General features: G+C 40.6%; 1 protein-coding gene and 1 pseudogene across 2 annotated transcripts in view; one reads left to right on the forward strand and one right to left on the reverse strand.

The window, feature by feature from the left end:
* NR6A1 (nuclear receptor subfamily 6 group A member 1) overlaps positions 1-15,787 on the reverse strand; it is a 205,513-nt gene that overhangs the window by 84,459 nt on the left and 105,267 nt on the right. The gene's annotated exons all lie outside the window — the stretch shown is intronic.
* LOC101270278 (60S ribosomal protein L17-like) lies at positions 14,114-14,730 on the forward strand (annotated as a pseudogene).

Raw genomic sequence — 15,787 nt, forward strand, 5'->3', positions numbered from 1 at the left:
TTATACACTCCGCTAAAAGTGAGATCATTACAGACCAATTCCCAGAAGCAACAAGATATTTCCTTTTCAGTAGCTCATAAAATGCTCAGCACACAATTGGGATTCAATATATGATTCTAACATCTATGAAAAATAATTATAAATTTTAAAAGGCTTTATTTGAACATTATTCTAAATGTATCCTGCATTTTGTTTTGTATAGAAAAACTGGAGAGAAATGACAAGAGACAAAATTCAAACCATAAGCCATATGGAAGATTCTCTCTCTCTTTCTTTTTTTTTTGCCAGATGGTTACTTTTTGGCAACCATTTTGCTAAAAAGTATAAAAGGCCACCTGCATCTGCAGTCACCACAGGCTTTCCCAGCATCAGGCAAGGAACTAAGAAAACAAAAACAATGAAAACCTAGTACGATCAACCAATAATTTCCCCAAGCTTTCTCTTACTGACTAGGTGCAGAGAACTACCTAGTAGGAAAGAATTGGTTCTGTGTGAAAAATCCTGTGTCTGTCACACTAAATAGGGTTGATAATGTGGTTGATATTGCTCACTCCCATTGGAAAAATAAGCGCGGGCAGGCAAAATGTCAAAGTTTCTTAGCATTTTCTGTTGATCACAGCTAAAAGATCAAGACTCCTTGAACTGTTAACTAAAACACCTTGCACTAAACCTTGACAATTGAGATTATTTTACCTAATCACGGTCTCTGAAAAGAAATGCCTAGAGATAACTGGTAAACCAGAAAAGATATAATATCAGCAAGTTATAAATCTTGGACCATTATAACATATTTGGGATTTACTTTTGTCTTTACACCTGACATTATATTCTTTAGGATTTGGGCACCTAACAGAAGGTAAAGACTATCAGGGAAAAAGCCACAAGCCACAAACAAACAGGGTTTTGGAATTCTGGGCAGACCAAGAAAAGCACTAGAAAACCTGACAAAAAAACCTGAGCTCAACTCTGGCTCCTGAGGCCTTCTCATAGAGACATAGATCCAGAACAAGCAAGGCACAATGTACAAGTGGGCTCAATTTTTACATGATTTTATGCATAGACAAACAGACCTTAGAAAATAGTTCATAAATCCACGGTTGTTGGGGGTAGTACCTCAGAAGATTCACTGTGATATAACTATAGAATCTTAACAAGGGGGCTATGAGCCCAACACCAGGCAGAGAGTACTTCTAAAGGTCCAGAAATACATTTCCTGTTGCAGTCTGCCAAATAAAAGGTCTGTCTCTATAGGTTGTGGCAGGATTTTCTTTGCCCCTCTTAGCAGTCAGCGCTCTGCAGAGATGGTGGCATGACAAGAAAAAGAATTGTCAAAATGAAGTGAACTTAAGAAAGTAAGTATACGATGGCAGGGTATTAAGACTATCTTTGGTTGGTCAGTTCTGAGTTGTTAGAGGATTTCAGAGTGGGGATGGGAACAGGGATGGGGCTGAGAGATGGATGGCAGCTCAGGCAAGCCAAGAGCCACGAATGAAAGGTGAGTCCCTTCACATGACCAAGAGCAATAATCTATACCTTGTGAGTCCAATTTTTTAGAATCATAACACTCTGTCTTAATTTCCCCTTCCTACTGCCTGAGTACTAAGTAAAGAGACCCTAGTTTAATTTTTTTAGCCCTACCTCAGCTATACTATGGGGTCTTGAGGGATAAACCATTTATCTCTGCTTAAACCGGAGATCTGAAGATGTTTAGCCCCCCACTGAGGCCTGTTTGGTAGACAACTTAAGCTCCCTGGCCCCACACACATACCCTCCCACTCCATACTTTTTCTTCTACCGTTACTGGGTCCTGACTTTCTGCCTGGCGCCAGTGCTACATGTTTTATGTGTATCATCTTACCAAAATCTCATAAGAAGTCTGGAAATACACTTATTATCCTAATTTTAGAAATAAAAACACTGAGTCTTAGAGAGGTTAGGTAAATTGCCCAAGGTCAAACAGCTCATAAAGAGCAAAGCTAAAATACGAACCCAGGAATGTCTGAGTACTAAAGGCACAAGCTCTTAACTACCCTACCACAGCAGTGGCAGCAATTAGTAAAAGACCTCAAGGGTATGGTTACTTACAGGGGAGAGAGCTGAACTACTTGTGAAGATTTCCTTCCAGGCAAATATGGAAGTTCTATCTTTCTTGAGGGTTGTGGCAATTTCCTCGTACATGGTGGCAGCAGTGGGATCATGGATACAGGTTATCTAGGCTAGCAAATCTGTCCTCAGACAGATGAGAGTATTACCTTCTGCCTTTTTCTAGGTTGATTTTCTAATACCAAGTTGCATATTGATAAGACTCCTTTTTTATCTCATTCTCTCTCCAAATAGGTAATACCCCAATTCATTTCATATTAGTTATCTTCTCTTCAAAATCCCTGTTGGCATCATGTCCTGGCCCAGCCTGGAGATGTGTAGGGACAAAATGCTGGGATGGGTTATCCTAGGACACACCAACTACCTACATAAGAACATGAGGTTGTTTCCCAAAAGCACTAAAATCAAGAAAGTAGATCCCCTGACACAATAGTTTCTCCAAACAACATGAAACAACTCTTTGAGATATCAAATATTGTTCAGTCAAACCTTGTGATTTGAGCCTTGCTATTGGTTGAGTCCCTGCAGTTTGTGCAGTGCCCGGGGTTTTGCTCCAAATCCGTCACATTGCATTAGTGCCCTTCCTCCTCACTGCCTACAGAAATAACAGTCTTGAACATGGCAGCACAATCCATTTGTCCTGCTCTAATTACTTTTTGACATTATTCTTTCTGCTGCCAACGTCCTCCCTCCCTCTTTCTTTCTTCCTTTCTGCCTTAGGGCATCATTAGAATCATTTGAAAAGATCTTTAGGTTCCACCAGTATATATTTTGTTAACTTTTTATCACAAAATGGTTCCAAGGAGGAGTATTATAGTTCTAAGAAGAAAAGCCACCAGATTCTCAAAACCATTTCCAGAACTTCCCAGCTAGCACAGAGAGAATGGCCAAGAGGAAAATGTCCAGGTTTGAAGTACCTGGACAAATTGTAGCTCTGCCACTCACTAGCTGTGAGACCTTAGGCAAGTCTGATAATCTGTCTCAGTCTTAGTGCTCTATTCAGACAAGTGGAGTTGTATCTGATAACCTAACAAGAGCTTCTATGAAGGTCAGCTGAGATAATGCATGTGAAAATACTCTGGAAAGGGCTGCAGTTGTATTATTATTAAGAGACACAAAAGCAATGACCAATATTGATAAGAATCTCTAAGTCTTGTGTTTTTCATTAAACTTAATGTGATGGTTAGTTTTACATGTCAACATGCCTGGGCCATCACATCAAACATTTGGTCAAATATTACTCTGGGTATTTCCATGAAGGTGTTTTTGAATGAAATTAACATTTAAATTGGTGGACTCTGAATACAGCAGATTGCCCTCAATAATGTGCTTGGGCCTCATCCACATTATTGAAGGCCTGAAGAGAACAAAAAGACTGGCCCTCCCCTGAGCAAGATATAAATCTCCAGGAGACTGCCTTTGGACTTGAACTGGAACATCAGCTCTCCTGGGTCTCTAGCCTGTCAGCCTTCAGACTGGAACTGCAGCGCTGACTTTCCTGGGTCTCCAACCTGCTGGCCCACCCTGCAGATTCTGGACTTGTAAGCTTCCGTAATTATGTGAGCCAAATTCCCTAAAATAAATCTTTAGTTATCTATCTACATATACATACAAACACACACACATACCCCATACTGGTTCTGTTTCTCTGGAGAATCCTGACTAATATATCTAGGACTTAGTTTTGTTTAGGATTCACAAGGACCATCCTATGCTCTAATAATAAGGGACAGAAACATCATGTATACAATAAATCCAGAGGTTTATCTCCAGAGCTCTTTTTGCTTCAGGATGACAGATCCTGATTTATAAATTACATATGTTCCAAAAGTCACTTTTAAGCCAGCTGCCTGGAACTTAAAAGGCTTTTTTTCCTCAATAATAAAATGGAGCTTAAAGACAAAGGATTGAGATGCTATCCTTATAAGAGTGATTAACACAGTGATTAATATATGTTTGTTAGATAAGTGCAAGAATCAATGTTGTTCTATTTATAAAATACTTTTGGAAGAAAAGAATACAACATTTATGGGCTTCCCTGGTGGCGCAGTGGTTGAGAATCTGCCTACCAATGCAGGGGACACGGGTTCGAGCCCTGGTCTGGGAAGATCCCACATGCCGCGGAGCAACTAGGCCCGTGAGCCACAACTACTGAGCCTGCGCTCTGGAGCCTGTGCTCCGCAACAAGAGAGGCCGCGATAGTGAGAGGCCCGCGCACCGTGATGAAGAGTGGCCCCCACTTGCCACAACTAGAGAAAGCCCTCGCACAGAAACGAAGACCCAACACAGCCATAAATAAATAAAATTTAAAAAAGAAAAAAAGAATACATTTATTAAACCCTTCTCATGTGTTAAGTAAGCACTGTACTGGGTGTTTCACATATATTGTTTTATTCAACCTTAATACCTGTAGTACAAAGACAATGTTTCCCATTTCTGTAAATGACAAACTGAGCTCTGAAAGATGAGACAATTTTGGCATAGGTCCAACACAACTAGAATGTGGTAAAGTTGGGATCAGAATGACTCCATCGACCCATCTCAGACTGTAGGAAAGACATACTGAATAGTCTCTACCCTTATACATTAAAAAAAGAAAAAAAAGTAGGGGTGATGAACTATGACAGACCTGTTTCCCTTCCTCCACTCATTCCTAGATGTGGGATGGCAAAAAAAGCACAAAAGGTAGAAAATAAGAAGCACTGGGTAAAGCAGGCTTTGGAAATCTACAGGCTGAGGGGTTTTCAGCAATGTCAATGTGAGCACTATCATTATAGCAAAAGATTGGAAGTAAAGAGCAATGTCTTGGCAAACAAGAGTGAGGGTTTTGGTTTTTATTTTTTTAAAGAAAGCAATAGAAAATGCAGTGGTCCCAATGAACTGTAAATGTAGATGGGGGAAAGATGGTTTGTGAGGTGGGGGGAATCTGTTTGGTCTTTGTTGTTAATCTTAACAAGCCAGCACATCCTCTTTGTGCTGACGGCCTCAGGTCCAAGTGATAAGTCAAGCCAAAGCCAAGCCAAAGAGGTCTGTCTCCTGCAGCGCTTCCCTTTTCACATCTCAGATGGCCTTCCAGGATCCATCCTTAATTCACATTCTTTCTGCCCCAAATGCACACACTTAACAGGGAAAACTAATTTCACATTTTGTATTGTTGTACACAGCCTGCCAACCAAGGATAGGAACCAGCAGAATGATAAGCAATGAAACAAGAATTGTTTGCTATTAAGCCAAACGAGGTTCATTTCAACTACATTAAAATAGGCCAAGTAGACCAACTGCATGAGAAGATATTTTCCTGCAACAAAGTGTGACAGCAGGTTATTTAAACATAATTACTGTTGGAATTACATCACTGATAAAATGTTGCAACTCCAGTAGTTTCAAAACACACTCCTTCATCTTGATTGTAAAAAAAATCCACTTATAACCATGACTTCAGAATAACTCTGTAAGAAGGTATCATTACCCCATTTTATCAGTGAAGAAATTGAGGCTCAGAATGGTAGTCAAATGCTTAAGTGGTCAGAGCTAGGATCTGACTCTAAGTTTTGAGTGTTTTTTCCTTTCTCAAGTCAATTTCCCAAAGCTTTCAAGGTCCTGTTTTATTAGGCCTCTCACTTTCTTGAGGTGTCTTGCTTCTAAGGACAATGTCAGATAAACACTACTGTAGTTGTAGTGTCTTAGACATTCCAATTTAAAGAACAACAAAGTCATGCCTGCCAAGTTCTAAATCATTTAGCGTGGTTTTTCTAGATAATGTAGTCATTGGCACAGGTAAGATTAACTTCCAATGATACTGATTTTTTTTTCCTCCAAAATTTTGGGCAACTTGATCTCGTTAATCATTTGTGAAATTGTAAACATTTTGTGAACTAAAAGCAAGAACCTTTTCCAGATGAACATTTGAGATGCTAAAGTAGTATGCCACGTTTTCTAAATTTTTTCATTCGTGTAATCAAAAGTGACATAACCTGCAAAATAATAGTTCTAAATCAGAATGAATATTTATAAACACATAGCTATATGTTAATTCTATTTTATGGTTTTTTAGTCTATTTTAGGTACAAATACCTACATAAAATCCCCAATTATATTCTGAATTATTATACCTTTCAGAACTTAGCCATTCCAGTTCTACCAATCAGCTCCTTCTTAAAACTAGTACAGGCTGCACACTAAAGGGGAAAGCACACGGATTCTGAGATCAGACAGATCTGGGTTCCAATTCTTGCTCTACTATTTCATACTTTTGACAAGTTACTCAATTGCTTGGAGTCTCACAGCTTTCTCGTACAAAACAGGGATACCATCCCTTAACCTTTAATGGTTTTTGTAACATATAAAATAAATGAACTACTATATCAGGCAAGCTCAGCTCCTGGGATACAGATGGTGTTCAATGAATGCCAATAGGTGCTTAATGAATGCTGTTATAAATTATTTTTAAAACCCTATAATGAATATGTCTATTGTTCCTCCTATGACCCAGAGAAAGGGAAATGAAGATTAGTGGTATGACATAAAGTAAAAACTTATTTTCACTTCTAGTATTTCTAGCATTTCAGCATTTATTTCTCCTGAATTTGTTAGAATACAGTTGTAACTGGAAGTGGAATTTAAGATGAAATATTTGGATAAAGGGGTCTACATTAGTTGATTAAATTCAAAAATTTAAATATAGTGTGTACTAAATAGTCTCCAAATTGCTACAAAGCAAAACCATTTTCTACACAGCTTGCATTTCTGCAGCATAGCTTTGAAAGAAAAGAAACCACTCTGTAATCCCACAGATTATGTCTAAAAATAGGATGATAGGCCAGCTGTCAGATGCATACGTTGTAGGGAAAATGGGGCCAAGAATCTCTCCCCAAAAATCACTGCAACTCTTCTGGCATTTGCTCCCATAAGGATAAAAAATTGAAATCTATTCAATTCTAGCAGCTACTACTTTCTTTTCGGACTAGGACAAAAGTTTGGAATTCTGAAGATTTATGAGGCCTTTTGTGAAATCTCTCCAAATTTGCAAAGTGCTGCTCATAACAGGCTTATAACAGAAGTGTCATGATCTGGAATTACTGCCTCAACACAAGCTCATTTTAAAAAAACTTTTGCTTTTTTGTGAATGCTTCCTGCCAGAGTTATTTAACCTTAAAAAAAAAAAAAAGATGCAATGATTGGGACTGGGTTAACTTGCTGGATAGCCTTAGGTACAGTAAGCCCTTTGTGGGCCTCAGTTTTCTCATCTGCTTAATGGGAAAGTTGTGGGAACTTCTGTGCAAGGCTATCTTTCAGCTATGATGCTCTAGGGATTTTCTGAGCCTCAAAATTTCCAGACAGGATGAACAGAAGAGAAAACAAATACCCTTTTGGAGCTAACCTGTGTTAAGGTGCTTCAGTCCAAGAGCTCAGCAACCCTAAAAAGGTGAACAGAAGAAATTTCAATATCTTTTCTGCTGACTGTTAAGAAGCATAGGGCCAGGACTTCCCTGGTGGTTAAAACTCCGCACTCCCAATGCAGGGGGCCTGGGTTCAATCCCTGGTCAGGGAACTAGATCCCGCGTGCCGCAACCAAGACCTGGAGCAGCTAGCTAGCTAAGTATTAAGTAAGTAAATAAATAAATATTTAAAGAAGAAAGAAAGAAAGAAGCATAGGAACAATTATTGTGGGTAAGGGTGGGAAGTGTCCTGGTGAGAAGAAAGAAAAGTGCTATCTAACTGAAAAAAGTGGGCACACGTCAAGGAAATACATACAGCCTGTGTACTATGTAGTCCACAAATACATTCATCCTACTATTATACAACTGACACTTTTCTAGGTGCTAGGGACAGAATGTGAGCTAGATACGCATTCCTGTCAAGAGTCTCAACAGCTTCTCAAGGCAGGCACAGATCGTACCCAGGTCAATTTCAAACCCTGACCCTCAACAGTCAAATGGAAAGACTATAAAAAGGTTCAGCCTCACGTCTGGTACACTTAATACGTGCTGGCTATACCTGGAGAATAACTTACCTTACACCAACTGCCTTTAAAAGTTGGCAGTTTCAAAGAAAAGTAATTGCATATTGAGTTTGAGAGAGGAGCTTTTAGGTGAGATATTGAGGATCAAAATACTATGTCAGGGGGCTTCCCTGGTGGCGCAGCGGTTGAGAGTCCGCCTGCTGATGCAGGGGACACGGGTTTATGCCCCGGTCCGGGAGGATCCCACATGCCACGGAGCGGCTGGGCCTGTGAGCCATGGCAGCTGGGCCTGCACGTCCGGAGCCTGTGCTCCGCAACGGGAGAGGCCACAGTGGTAAGAGACCCGCGTACCGCAAAAAAAAAAAATACTATGTCAGCTTTGTGACCACCTAGAGGAGTGGGATAGGGAGGGTGAGAGGGAGATGCAAGAGGGAGGAGGTATGGGGATATATGTATATGTATAGCTGATTCAGTTTGTTATAATACAGCAGAAATTAACACACCACTATAAAGCAATTATACTCCAATAAAGATGTTAAAAAAAAATACTATGTCAGCCATTTATAGCACTCATTTCTTGTTTTCGTTTTTTGTGTTTTTCAGGGAATAGTGGTATCATTATTCAAAAACCAAGAGCAGAAAATGCAAGAGAAAGAAGACCTAGTGTCAGAGGTGTCTACTCTGCACTGTAGCTCAGAACCTAAAGGATTTCCTTGTAAAGCAAGGGTCCCCAACCCCCGGGCCGCCAAGGACTGCTACAGGCCTGCAGCATGTTAGGAACCGGGCCGCACAGCAGGAGGTGAGCGGCGGCGAGCGAGCGAAGCTTCATCTGCTGCTGCCCATCGCTCGCATCACCACCTGAACCATCCCCATCCCCACCTCCCCCAACCCCCCCCAGGTCTGTGGAAAAACTGTCTTCCACAAAACCAGTCCCTTGTGCCAAAAAGGCTGGGGACTGCTGTTGTAAAGGACAGAGGTTTGGCTACTACCTAACAATGTCACCATGAAGAAACTAAATCTGATATGACATGCTTCTCCCACAAGATTACAGGCTTATTTCTTCCTAAACCTCAGACACACTATATATTGTTGAGACAATCCAAGGACTCGAGGAGTTCATGAGGATTCAATCATTCATTCAACAAATGCTTATTGGGTGCTTACAATCCTCGTGATGGGGATCAGAGCAAACAAGACTGGCATGGTCACTGCCCTTACAGACTAGTAGAAGGGACAAACATTAAGCAGTTATATAAAGAAATATTTAATTATAATTGTGATAAGTGTAATAACTGTCCTAAGTACAGAAAGTATGGGTAACAATTACAGGACCAAACTTGGCCTAGGAGAAGTGGAATAACATTCAAGCAATGGAATATGAGGAGAGTGGGCAGAAAGCAAACTATCCACAGAAAAAAACACATGATTTCTTTATAAAAAATGGTCTAGCCTTTTCTGCTCCCAAAGTCTCAGACATATGTCTCTCCTCAGTGCTCTTAGCACCCTGTACTTGTCGGCACTACTGAGCTGATTTTACTGCAATGTGACAACCAGTTTTATGAATCTATCTCCCTTACTAAACTGCAAACTCCTCCAGAATAGGGACCTTATCCAACCTATTTCTGTGCCTCTAATACCTAGCATTGGGCTAGATACTCAGTATACCCTCAGAAAATGGTAATTATTATTACTGTGATTACTGCCCTTCAGTGACCACTAGATCATTACACAAACTATACAGCTTTGTTCTGTTAATTGAGACCTTTGTCCCACTTCATAGAGAGACCCCAGTAAGTGAGTCCCAGGAATATATCACCTACCACTGATCCCAACACACGCCACTGCTCTCAGCTCCTTTGCAGTGGTGATTTTTGCTTGTTTACATGGATGATTCAGAGCTATCTTTTCCACTGTTCTGTGGTGACTTCCAATGCAAGACTATCAGCCAAGAACAGAAATGCCTTAAAAGGTAGTGATATGAAGATCACAAGTTAGGAAAGGGAGAGGGGGTGAAGAGAATTAGGACACAGCTGTAGTGTTCTGTAGGCTAAAACATAGACTCAATGTGTCACAGAAAATTAAATCAGAGGCTGAATATTATTCCCGGTCTCCTGAATAAATGTAAGCAAGGGCCCTGGTACTCTGTCACTGGCTACACTGTAGCCATGCTAGGTCCTCAATGACATCCAGTTCTACACCCTAGGATCATTCTGAACTGGGGAGGCAAGGTCATTGCTCCTCCAGGCTAAATTCTACAAAGCTCCATTTGCCCCAGACAGAAAAAAGAGGATGTCAACTGCTAAATCCATTTTGATAGCTAGAGGAGGATTAAAGAAACTGCACACATGGTGATGTCCGAATCTGAGCAATGAGATTAACCTCCATGTGGACTGCCTATATCTCATAGAGGTTTAAAACAAACAGATCTGCCATCACATTTTTCACATCTAGAACTCAAACTGAAAGGGAAGCCCCAAGTGAGATATAGTAATGCACTCTGCTGCCCCAGATTCTAGAGAGACACTAAGACAGGGTCACCATCCTCTAGAAAGTGTGGGGGAGAAAGACCAGGAAATTATCTACAGTGCCCAAGCAAAGCACAAACAAGGTGCTAAGTGGGAACTCACAGGCAGGAGTGATAAATCTATGTGGAGTGGGGATAGATCTGATGGAAACTTCACAGTCAGAAGTGGCATTAGAGCTCAATTTTGAAGGAGTAGACTACCAACACGCAGAGAAGGGGGAGGAAGTGGCAAGTGCATTCTAGGCAAAAGCAACAGCAAGTACAACGACATGGCAGCATAAAAGCAGAGGTTGTTTTGAAAATATGAATACTTTTGTGTAGCGTGGGTTTAAGACACATGACAGTGAGTGGCAGGAAAAGAGACTGAGGGACGTTGAGGAAAGCCAGATTTAGAAAGGTCTTATATACTAGGCTAAACAGCTGGACTTCTTCCTGCAGGTGGGAATAACATACATTTAATATTATTACAGTTTAGTTATTTTGTTAAATACCTGCTATGAAAAAGGCAAGGTGTTTTACATACTTTAGTGCATTTGATGTTCAAAACGCCTCATTGTACACACAAGCAAAAAGACTCAAGAGAGGTCAGGTAACCCAAATCAGGTCTGTTTGACTTCAAAGACTACACAAAATCTCCCAAAAAAGGATTCCTGGTATAGGAACTCCTAGACTTCTGATTCCAAACAATCTAGGGCTCTTTCCAACATACTATGTACGTTATAATGTAAGTTTCAGAATGCTCTCACTTGGGCCTACAGCAAACTGGTGGTATAAAAATGTTCAAGGGGGCTTCCCTGGTGGCGCAGTGGTTGAGAGTCCGCCTGCCGATGCAGGGGACACGGGTTCGTGCCCCAGTCCAGGAGGATCCCATATGCCACGGAGCGGCTGGGCCTGTGAGCCATGGCCACTGGGCCTGCGCGTCTGGAACCTGTGCTCCGCAACAGGAGAGGCCACAACAGTGAGAGGCCCATGTACCGCAAAAAAAAAAAAAAAAAAAAAAAAATGTTCAAGGAACCCTTGAAATCAGTGGCATCAGACCACGTAGGTTCATCTACTCATTCTTAGCAGTCTCTAAAACACAGGAATACTAAGAAATCTAAGATCAATTTTTCTAATGGTCCTTGTCTGAAGGTTTTCTCTCTCCTGACATTACTGCAGTATTTTACATCAACAGCTATTTCAGAAGACAAGGTAGCCAGGTTCCCCAAAGCAGAAATAGGAACAGAATGAGACTGTGGCTTAGATACCACCAAATCTGACACCTGGCCGTGAAAATTCAACAGTGAGGACACACGACTTTGTTGAAACATGTCTAGGCTCTGAAGCACATTAGTTGGTTGAATTTTGATTATGTTATTTAACTTTCTGAGCCTCAAGTTCCTTACATTAAAAATGTAGTAATAAACACTACCTTTCAGGATAGCTATGAAAGCTAAATAGTATAAATAAGCTGAAGAAGGAAGGACTCAAAGCCTACAGCATGGTAGGCACCCAAACCTACCTTTCCTACACACACTTACATACATACTTAGCTAGCATTCTGTCTGCCTACTTCATATGATTTTTGTGAGGCTCAAATAGGGTGATGTCTATGAAAGTCCTTAATCAAGTATCAGTAAAAAATAACTGTCATTATAACTAAGCTCAAAACTCTGCTCAGGGCACAGTGATGACTATTTTTTATAATCCTTGTCTTCAAGGGGCTAACCCTCAGATAAGTGAGCTACAAGTATACAAATGAGTGGAATATAGGTAAGAAGTAGTAGAATTAGTAAGTGCTAGAAGAGTGGTAATAATAGCTAACATAATTGAGCACTTAGCATGGGCCAGATCTAGTCTAGATGCTTTACCTATATTATCTCATTTAATCCTGAAATAAGCCCTATGGAGCACATGCTATTATATGCATAGATGTGGAAACTAAAGCACATGATGGCTAGGTAATTTGATTAAGTTTACACAACTAGTAAGTGGTGATACCAGGATTGAAATGCATGAATTCTGACTCTACAGCTCATACTATTAGAGATGCAGAGGCATGAATTAAAGAAGTGGAGAAATAATATGGTAACAAATAATGGGGTCTATTAATGAACTCATTGAGCACTCATATTGTGCCGGGCCTGGGCTAAGCACTTCACATGTGAGCTCTTACTTAATTCCAAAAACCCTCTGTGAGCTAGACACCATCCCAATTTTACAGATGAGGCAACAGATTTAATGACGTTGGGTTACTTGCTCAAGGTCTCACAGCTAGTTAGCAGAAAAAAACAGATCTCAAACTTAGCCCTGTCAGTGTGTAAAAAGCACATGCTCTTAACCTCTTTGCTCTTTGGATCAGTGGCAGGCAGTAGTGTTCAGGTTGGGCCCTGATGGCCAAAAAGAATTTGAATAGCTGATAATGAGTTGTATGGGAGTCCAAAGGGCACAGCATGAACAAAGGATTACACAGAGGAAATCTGGGGGCTTTAAAATAAAAATACAATCATTTTATTTTGTAATCCCTAAATCATAAGACAGGCTGGATATTCTTTTCTGCCATTAAAAACAACCTTTTAGGGCTTCCCTGGTGGCGCAGTGGTTGAGAGTCCGCCTGCCAATGCAGGGGACATGGGTTCGTGTCCCAGTCCAGGAAGGTCCCACATGCCGCGGAGCAGCTGGGCCCGTGAGCCATGGCCGCTGAGCCTGTGCATCCAGAGCCTGTGCTCCGCAACGGGAGAGGCCACAACAGTGAGAGGCCCGCGTACCGCCAAAAAAAAAAAAAAAACTTTTAAATTAAAACAGCAGTATATATGTTATAGAATATTGGGAAATATATAAAGAAGCAAAAATAAGAAAATAAAGCATGTCTTAGAAAAGATGTCTTTGAAAAGAAGAGAGTTATGGAAAATTAGTTGGAAAGGTACTTCAGGGACTGACTGCAGCAGCTTTGGCCTTAAATGCTGGACTGGGGAACCAAAACTACATTCCAAATGCATTGGAAGATTGTGAGCAGAGAGGGAGTATAATTAGACACTTAAGCCATGTTTAAGACGGACTTAAACGGAGAGACAAGAGGCAAGAAGATCAGGAAGGAGCCCATTACAGTAGACCAGGTAAAAGCTAAGGGCCTGAGTTATGAGCAAGCTATATATCATGACCACTGTAAGCTCAGACTGAGTCAGACCTAAGTTTGAACTTGGCTCCATTACTTACTAGCTATGTGATGCTGATTAAGTTAACTTAAACCTTGTGAGCCTCAGTTTCATCATCTATAAAGTAGGGATAATAAAACCCATGTAAAGAGTTGTTGTGAGGACTAAGTAAGCTATGAAACAATTAATGTGATTCAGGTTTCTCAACTTCTACACTATTGACATTTTGGGCCAAATAATTCTTTTTTTATGGAAGAGCTATCCCTGTGCATTAATAAGATATTTAGCAGCATCCTTGGTCTCTACCTACCCGTCCCCTCCCCACCCGCCCTGGCCCCCAGGTTGTGACAACCAAAAGTGCTCGATCTTCCTTTTCCGGTTAGTGGCCTGAGGTGACCTCTAAAAATGGTTCACTATTCACTTGACCCAGAAAATGCCACAAAATCATGCAAGTCGAGAGGTTCAAATCTTCGTGTTCACTTTAAGAACACTCGTGAAACAGCCCAGGCCATTAAGGGTATGCATATCTGAAAAGCCACCAAGTATCTGAAGGATGTCACTTTAAAGAAGCAGTGTGTGCCATTCCGTCGTTACAGTGGCGGAGTTGGTAGGTGTGCCCAGGCCAAACAGTGGGGCTGGACGCAGGGTCGGTGGCCCAAAAAGAGTGCTGAATTTTTACTGCACATGCGCAAAAATGCAGAGAGTAATGCTGAACTTAAGGGCTTAGATGTAGATTCTCTGGTCATTGAGCATATCCAGGTGAACAAAGCCCCCAAGATGTGGCACAGGACTTAGAGAGCTCATGGTCAGATCAACCCATACATGAGCTCTCCGTGCCACATTGAGATGATCCTTACTGAAAAAGAACAGATTGTTCCTAAACCAGAAGAGGAGGTTGCCCAGAAGAAAAAGATATCCCAGAAGAAATTGAAGAAACAAAAACTTATGGCCCGGGAATAAATGCTGCAAAAAATAAATGCAAATAAAAGTTAAAAAAAAAAAAAAAAGCGCTCGACATTGCCAAATAAACTCCGGTTGATAACTACCTGGCATAATTTCTGGCATATAAAGTATCAATAAATACAAGCTTTAAAAAGTAATTGCAGGGAATGAAGGGAGGGGAAGGTGGTTACTCAGTGATGAAAACAGAAATGTAAAAGTAAAACAAAGACAGATAAGATGAATTGCCTGGCTGACTGGATATGGAGATCATGAAAGAAGAAGGTACAGGAGGTGACCACAGCTTTAACTCTGTGTGATTCATCCAACCAAAACAAATAAGGAAGAAAGGAGAGTGTGAAGGCTTAAGGGACCAAGAGACATGCAAATAAAGATATTTGAAAGGATTAAGAATTCTGGTCTTTAGCTAGGGAGAAGGGTCAGTGCAGGTCTATGAATCAAATATAAAAATCACTCTTTATGTTTCCTGAGCTTTTAATGTTTTCAGTTATAGTTCCAAAGTGAGTACTAGTCACAAGCCTTAATTGTAGAGCTCTCAGGAGAAATAAACTTAAAAGACATGTTTGACAATGAATATGTATTGTCATTAAAATCAGAAAAAAAGGTATTCTATTTTCAGAAGGAAATATAATCAGAAAAAAAATATAAAGCAAATAAGACTTTAAAAGAAACACTACAAATTTGTACAAAGTGACAGACTTTGTTAGTTTTCCATCCTTTCACCAGAAAACTGAAAAACTGGTATGTACTGATCTTCCGAAGATTAAACCAACTTCAGGGCTTCTAGTATGTGCCATATATTTTAGAGATATTGGTGAAAGAAAAAAAGTTGAATCCAAAACCTATGCATGTTCAAATTCCAGTAGTTTGATACCTTTCGGAAAAGTCAGATCTATCTGGCTCTATAGCCTCCCGGTCCCCAGCAGACCCCCATGGCAACTCTTGCAGCCTTTGCCAAGCCACCTGAGCAAACAAGACTGTATCCCTGCTTGTCACCTGCTACGTAGTCTATTCCAAGGCCCTTTCAAGAACTAGTCAAAGCAGAAAAGCACTGAAACTGATCTGACACATCTACATACAGTGACCGTACTTTGATTTTTCCAA

Source organism: Orcinus orca, chromosome 6, assembly GCF_937001465.1.
Source record: "Orcinus orca chromosome 6, mOrcOrc1.1, whole genome shotgun sequence".
Classification (NCBI taxonomy): domain Eukaryota; kingdom Metazoa; phylum Chordata; class Mammalia; order Artiodactyla; family Delphinidae; genus Orcinus; species Orcinus orca.